Here is a 7860-nt window from a genome sequence, read left to right as displayed (position 1 = left end):
TTTCCCTCTCTTTTTTCCCCCTCCCATATGTTCATCTCTTTTGTTTCTTAAATTCCACACATGAGTGAAATCCTACGGTACTTGTTTTTCTCTGACTGACTTATTTCACTTAGCATAATACACTCCAGCTCCAAGCACGTTGGTGTGAATGGCAATAATTCATTCTTTTTGATGGCTAGGTAATATTCGATTACATATATTTTTATATGTCTTCTTTGCCCATTTATCAGTTGATGGGTATTTGGGCTCTCTCCATAGTTTGGCTATTGTTGATAATGCTGCTGTAAAACGTTGGGGTGCATGTACCTGTTCAAATCTGTATTTTTGTCTCCTTTCGTTTTCCATGATTCTTACGCACACTAAGTTCAAGAAGCCCTAGTTTAGAAAGAAGACGTGCTCCATGCAAAGTGGCTGGCTGACTTCAGAGAGGAAAAATAGGAGTGTAGGGAAGGGAGGCTGACCCATCCCTTCTTCTAAGAAACCGGATCTGTTCTTCTCTGGTCTGCACCACAACTATGACACTGGGTGATAACTGGCTACCCTTCCTATTTTCCAAGGTCGTTGAGACTCACCACTTCATGCACACACGAGCTTGCGGCAACCACCCACAAACTCAGGTTCAGGCAGGCCACTGGACACAAGTCCGTCCTGGGGCCCCTGCCGTATGTTTCCTCACAGTCATATAGAGGTGAGCTATCAAGTATCTTCAAAGCTCTAGCCTTTCTTGGCTACCCCCTTGGTGTCTCTGCCCCCTGCTTCATCCCATAAGCTGGTGCTAGGAGAAGTTACCTACATGGCACATAGTGGAGGGTGCAACAGAAAGATCCAGAGTGAGAGGCTCTGTCAGGCCCTTTATAAACCTCTAGGTTATGACCACCCTCACCATGGGACATCGTCCCACCCCAGCCCCAACCCTTCCATGTCACATCAACCAATTTAAAATAGCCCCCCCATCCCATGCTAAATAGACTTCTTTGATATAAAAAAAAAATAAGGGCAAAGGTCTAAACATTTTTTTGAGTTTTAAAGTACATTCTTCATTTGGTTCTTGTAATTCAAACTTTATTACGTTTCTATAAAAGTGTTAAAGAGTTGAATTGTGGTTTACAAGTTGGCCGAGTTTACCTTTTATAGACGGTTAAGAAAACTTTTGTTCATTTTGATTTTCCAGTTTCATATTTTGGAACCAGCACCTTGTTCCCATGTTGCAAACTTGTTTTGGCTCTTTGAAAACTCTCAGGGTTTAAACCCCAGTTTGGCAGGGAGGAAGCCTGGGTGGCAGAGGTGTTTGGAGGCCACAGGGAGGCCGTGAGGACTTGAAGTCAGAACTGAATCGCTTCTTTTCTCTTCCTGCCCCCCATTCTCTCTCCAGCGCACCCTCTAGGCACAACCTAACTAGAAAACCACTGAAAAGGGGGTCTGGGAAATGTAGCATAGAGATTCCTGGCCCCAGTGTCCTGTGGGAAATTAGGCCCGTGTAGTGTTAGCCTCCAAGTATGCCATAGGCAGGCTGTAGAGACCACGGACCAGGAAGGCTCAGGACAAATTATGATGATCAGATCACAAAGGTTATTGAACCCATTTAAAACATACAGTCAGAAACCAGAGGAAAGAGTGGGGGTAGGTTAACCTGCTTGGGATAGGAAGCAAGCAGGGTGAATGGACTCTACTCTCTTGTGTTATGCTCTGATAGCGTAGTTATGAGGACAAGAATTGAGGTTCAGTAAGGGATAAGTAGATAGAAGATTGATGGAACCAATGTTGCAACCAGTTGGTTCGCAACCAATGCTTGCTCTATTGGGGGGTGCGAGGACAGATTGGCCTGGCCACAGGTCTGCTCACATGGCTAGTCCGTGTTCTGTCCCTTTTCAGCATTTCTGAAGCAGAGCATACAGGAGTCAGAATGGTGGCACCAATAGGTAGACAATTTAGGTAGATAATGACCTGGCTGTCAACCCTTAAATGGTATGCTGTCTACCCTGTGATTTATGATTTAATGTTTCTATCCCTTTCTACCTGTAAGTAATAATCTTGGTTGTTCCACCCTTTTTACAGTATATTCCTCTTCTTTCTTTTTATGTTTATTTTTGAGAGAAAGAGAGAGAGAGATACACTGAGTGTGAGCGGGGGGAGGGCAGAGAGAGGGAGACACAGAATCCGAAGCAGGCTCCAGGCTCTGAGCTGTCAGTACGGAGCCTGAGGCGGGGCTCGAAATCACAAACTATGAGGTCATGACCCGAGCAGAAGTTGGAAGCTTAACCAATGAGCCACCCAGGTGCACTGCTCCCCCCCCCCATTCCTTTTATTTTTACATGTCTTCGCAGGTTACAAACTTCTACCTATTTTTAGCACATCTGAATTCTGCCTCTGTCTCACAAGACTTGCTTACTTATTATCTGTAGTTAATACAACTGATGAATTTTGCCCATCTTGTTTGCTTTCCTTGGCCTCTGTAGAAGAATTGAATGTTCTCACAGAATGGGGCAAACACACAGTGTATATATCCAGCATTGTAGAGGAGAGTATAGATGCGTGGGGTTGGGACTAAGAGATTCGGGGTAAATACTTGGCCCTAATCCAGTGTCATGTATTTTTCATGCAGATAACCACTTTCCCAGCTCTGTTTACTGAGTAGCCTCTCCTTTCCATGCTGATCTGAAATGCCGTTCTGCCCTATGCCAACGTTTTATATAAATGTGGGCCTGTTCCTGGACTCTATCCATTGGTCACCGTGTGTATATTTACCACTGCCTCATTTACTGCAGCTTCAAGGAAGTCCTGATATGGGTAGGGCAAGTGAGACTCTAAATTCTCTTCAGAAAAGTGGCCTGGCTGTTCTCTGCTCTTTACTCTTCCATATGCCTTAGAATCTGCTTATCAGGCTCTTCCCCGAAACAGCCCTTTGGATTTTGATCAGAACTTCTCTGTAGATTAATTTGGAGAAAACCAAACCTTTCCTTCCATGAATTTGGCATAGCTCTCCATTGTTTGGGTCTTCATTAAAGTTTATGATTTTTCCTGTAGTGGCTTTAATTCATCTTTTGTTAGATTTATTCCTGGGTGATTGATGTCCTCTAATGCTATTATAAATAGTATCTTCTTTTTAATTATTTTTGTTGCTGGTGTGTGAAAATACAATTCATTGTTTTATATCCATCTTCTATTGAGTTACCTTGTGAAATTCTCCTACGATTTCTAAGTATTTATAGATTCTTTGGGTTTTCCATGTAAATGATCACATCAACTGCAGATAGTGATAATTTCATTTTTTCTTTCCAATCCTTCTTCTGAATTATTTTTTTTTAAGTTAACGTACTGACAGGAACATCCACCACAAAGATTAAAGCTGTGTGATCTTCTACTTCCTGGCCTCATTTCAGATCTTAAAGGCGAATATTCTAATGTTTCCCCACTTAGGACTACATTTGCTTAATTTTTTATTAAATTTGTCTCATGCTAAACACATTCCCTTCTATTCTTCATTTACTAAAAGATTTCTGTCTTTAATAATGAACTTACTATGATTTCTTTAAATGTCTTACCTAGATCTATTGAAATGATATATGGTTTTTCTCTTTTAATATGGTAGTATAGTAAATTACATTTATAGATTTTCTAACATTAAACCAACTTTGCATTAAGGCCAACTTTGACATGGCTTATTATCATCTTTATACACTGTAGAATTTAATTTGTGAATCCAATCTTCTATTTATGATTTTTGCTTCTGTATTCATAAATGAAATGAGCCTGTATTTTTTTCCTCCATCACTCTGTCATTGTTTGATTTTGGTATTGGGGTTATAAAGTCCTTCTAAAATGACTTGGAGAGTATTTCTTTTCTTTCTTTTTTTTCTATTCTCAGGAAGAGTTTTTATAAGATTGGTATGATTACTTCCTTAAAGATTTGTTAGAACTTGCCTATGAAATCATTTGGACCTGGTATTTAGTGTGAGACCATTTTAAAATACTGTTGCCATTAGTTGTTATGAGCTCTCAGCTTAAAAAAATTTCTTCTTGAGCAAGTGTTCTTATTTTCCTAGGCAATTATATATTTATCAAAGTCTTCAAATTGTTACTGATAAAATTCCTTTTGTCTCATTAATCTGTGCTTTATCTGGAGTATGTTCCCTTTTTAATCTGTATCGTTACTTGTTTGTGAATAATCTGTGTCTTAATTTGTTACAAATATTTAAGTCACAGAAGTTTTCACAGAAGTTTTCAAATTACTTCTGTATGTATACGTGTGTATATATACATTAAAATGCACACGTGCATATTTTAAGTAGGTTGGAGAATATTCTGATGTTGTTGTAACATCCCTCAGTTGCATTTGAATGGGTGGGGCTGTTCCTTAGAAGGGAATGAGCTTGGGCTGACCACCCAGTGCAGGCGCCCGAGATCATCTGTTGGCATCTTTCACAGGCCCCTTAGGATATCATTAAAAGCAAAAATGATGATTAGAAAAGAGGCGTAAAATGTAATGTCTCATTCCCCCCTCCCCTCCAAGCATTGGCCTGGGGCTCCCATCTCAGTTTTTGCTCCTAAGGGACAAGCTTCTGAGTAAGAGAGAAAGGATGGAGCATTTCAGCTAGACTTGCACACAATCCACAGCTTTTCTGTGCATTACTGCAGCTATTAAGAGCTGGTGATACGTAAGTGGAGATAAAAGCATGTCACAGTGTGATGCCATTTTATTGCGGGAAGAGGGGAAAGGTCGGCGTGTGAAGCGATAACATGCATCCCGTGCATACACAATGGTTGTCTCTGGTGATGAAGTTACGGGTGAATATCACTTTCTTCTCCACTTCTGTAGGCAACCTGTACATTTGGGTTTTACAATAGTCATCTATGCATTACTTTTACAAACAAATATAATCAGCAAAACTATTTTCATTTTGAGAAGGTGAAAGGTTATAGTTCTTTCCTTTAGCTTTGTCAGGACCTGGATGGTCTATGACAGCAGCCTTGTGATCCCTGAACACAGCCTGACTAAAGGGTGAATGTGTCTGTGGTGAGAACAACTTGGGTAAGGATCCTTTAAGTCCTGGGAAGCAGCTCTCTGAGAGTGGGTCAGACATCCACTGTTTGCGAATGTGAGTGTGTCTGCACTTGTGGCATTGTCTCTGCTCATTTCCCTTGTGTGTGTGTGTGTGTGTGTGTGTGTGTGTGTGTGTGTGTGTGTTTTCTAGGCTTTCAATAAATCTTCCTGATGAGGCAGGCCTATCTCAACATTGCTCATGAAGGCTGCTGGGCAGTATTTATATTTCTATTCAAGCCAGAGTATCAGAGGGGGCCCAGACTACCCTGGGGGTCGGGGTGTAACTGATTCAAGAAAATTCCAAGAGGAAGACTTTACGGAGAAACAAAATTGGAGCTGCTTAGCAAACTGCCTTCTTCACGTGGGAAATTCTCTGCGGTGCTACCTGAAGGTAGGTGTAGGGAACCTCTGTCAAGGGGCTGGATCATCTCGCACCCAACGTTGCATCTAGTTCATGGGCCAATAGGCTTGAAAATCCAGGGGCCCATCAATCTTCGTCTCTGGAAATCCAAATGGAGAGCATTAATAACATACATCTTACGGAAGCCAAAGCAAAGAGGGTAGCTATTTTTAACTCGGGGCAGGAAAATGTGGCTGGAAAGGAAACATCTGTCCCAAGCTATTGACTCTTACGCTTTGTGTAGAGGCCTTTTCTGTCTTGAAACCATCAAAAATAAAATAAGGTGGTTGGTGCAGGCCTGGTTCGGGAAGAAAAAGGCAAAGCATTCCTCACTTCTCACTTCTCTCACTTCTCATCTTCTGAGTTGGGCCTGGGGCCTGGAAGAGACCACTTTGGAGGCAGAGGGTGGGAGAATGGCTCAAGGACTACCCAATTGCTGTGAATTTGGGGGACCCTCCTAGTTTAACCTCTTCATCCAAGATGGCCTCCTCACCCTTGAGGGTTCAAAATTTGCAGATGCCCCAGTTGGGGGTCACCAGACGTCTCATGCTGGGAGATGATCTCTGAGTGCCAGAATACTTTCCTTGGCCGTTCTGGCTGCTGCTTTCTGAGCAGAGAAGTCGTTCTTTCTTCCAGGGGCAGCAAGAAAGTTCCCTTCCCTCCGAGACATGCCAGCCTCCTGTGTGTCTGGCTGGGGGAAAAGGGGGGGCAAGTGTGAACCTGCCAAGGTTCAGAGACATCTTTTGATCTCCACAGAAGCATTTTTCATCATTTTGGAGCATCTAGAGTAAGGCAGAATGTACTTATCTGGGGGCTCGGGATGGATTACCTGATGGAGGAGGCAGGGTCGAAGTAGACAGTGTTCAGGCTGTGAACTGCACAATCCAGCAGCACCAGCCACACAGACTTGGGGGATGCAAATAGCCCTCCCTGGAGTGACTTGAGATGGAGAAGAGGAGAAGGAGGAGCAAGGCAGAGTGTAGCTGGTTGAGGAGCTCCTAGTCTTTGTCTTAGGAGACTGACTGGTATAGTTCTGTGTTCTTCCTTTTTTTCATCTCTCTCTCTCTCTCTCCCTCCCTCGTCCCTTCTCTCTCTCTTTCTCTTTTCCTTCTCTCTCTCTCTCTCTCTCTCTCTGTCTCTCTCAGCTCCTTTCTGTTTTCAGCCAAAGATTGAACCAGGAGAGAAACACTTTTTGTTTTCCAGATTGAGTAGAGAGTTGCCAGGAGAAACGACCAGGGAAGAACAAGAATACAAGGGCCTGAAAAGAGCTGTGCATTCCCTCTCCCGGTGCACTCCCAGCAGAGCAATGTCAGAGCAGCAGGCCTTGGAGGGTGTGAAACGGGGTTGCCAAATTGCATGAGTCTCTAAAAAGATCCATATGTCTGGGCCGCACCAAGCTTCTGCGCTCAGGGAGGGGGGCTGATAACATCATCTACTGGATGGGAGTACAGTTCTCTTCCTTTGGGGAGGTTTGCATGTCAGCCTGACTAGATGCTGCGGGACTTCTAATGATCCGCGTTTGGAAACTTGGGGTGCAAGTGCCTGGGGTGTGGAGGAAGGAAGAGGGGCAGGCAGTAGAGTCAACAGGAGAGAGGAGGTCTCTAAGCTGGAGTCTACGAACAGCTTAGTAGGAAAGGAGTTTGAAAGCCCCAGGACACTGAGGTTCCTTTCAATTTGTTTTCCATGCCAGGAGAGAGTTTTGGGGGAGCCACGGTGCAGATGGATTCCAGGCCATTTGCCTACTTCGTGGGAAGTCTAGACTCATTCCTATAACTCACCCTCCAGAGCCAAAGAAGAGTCACTGTCTTCCCCTCACTTCTTTAACCCCCCAACTGTAGCTTCCTCTGGGGTGGAGGGTAGCAGATGGTACACAGCTGTGGGACACATCTGGTTTCGCAGGGATCAGAGGAAGGCACAAAGGCCACTTGAAGTCCCCAGGGCTACCCTGGAGGCATGTCTCCAAAGATGGGGTGGTACCCCTGACACTCTACCCAGATCCCATCTTGGACAGGCTTCATGTTTTTCCTAGTTTTCCACGCCTTCACTGCACTCCAGCTTCAACTGGATTAGATGATGATTTGGTGAGAGTGGCCAGGCAGCTGCTTCCCAGATGTGGGTTTTCTCTAGAGATGGCCCTATCCAAACCGGGGAGCTTGGGGAGGACCGGTTGGGGACAGCAGGGACAGGGCCTGGCGGATTCCCCTGAGGAGGTACTAACCTAGAGGAGTGAGCACAGGACCATCTGAAGACCCCACAGCAAAGCCAGAGGATTAGAACTGAAGAGGGAGAGGGCCGGTCCTGGAGTGTTCTCAGCTCTTGTCTCTAAAACCCTGTGTCCAAACATATGACTGTATTGAATGTGCCAAATAATCTGACTCATTTTGTGTGTGTGTGTGTGTGTGTGCGTGCGTGCGTGTGT

The sequence above is a fragment of the Panthera tigris genome, chromosome F3 (assembly GCF_018350195.1).
Source record: "Panthera tigris isolate Pti1 chromosome F3, P.tigris_Pti1_mat1.1, whole genome shotgun sequence".
NCBI classification, from domain to species: domain Eukaryota; kingdom Metazoa; phylum Chordata; class Mammalia; order Carnivora; family Felidae; genus Panthera; species Panthera tigris.
This window is presented reverse-complemented; position numbering follows the sequence as displayed.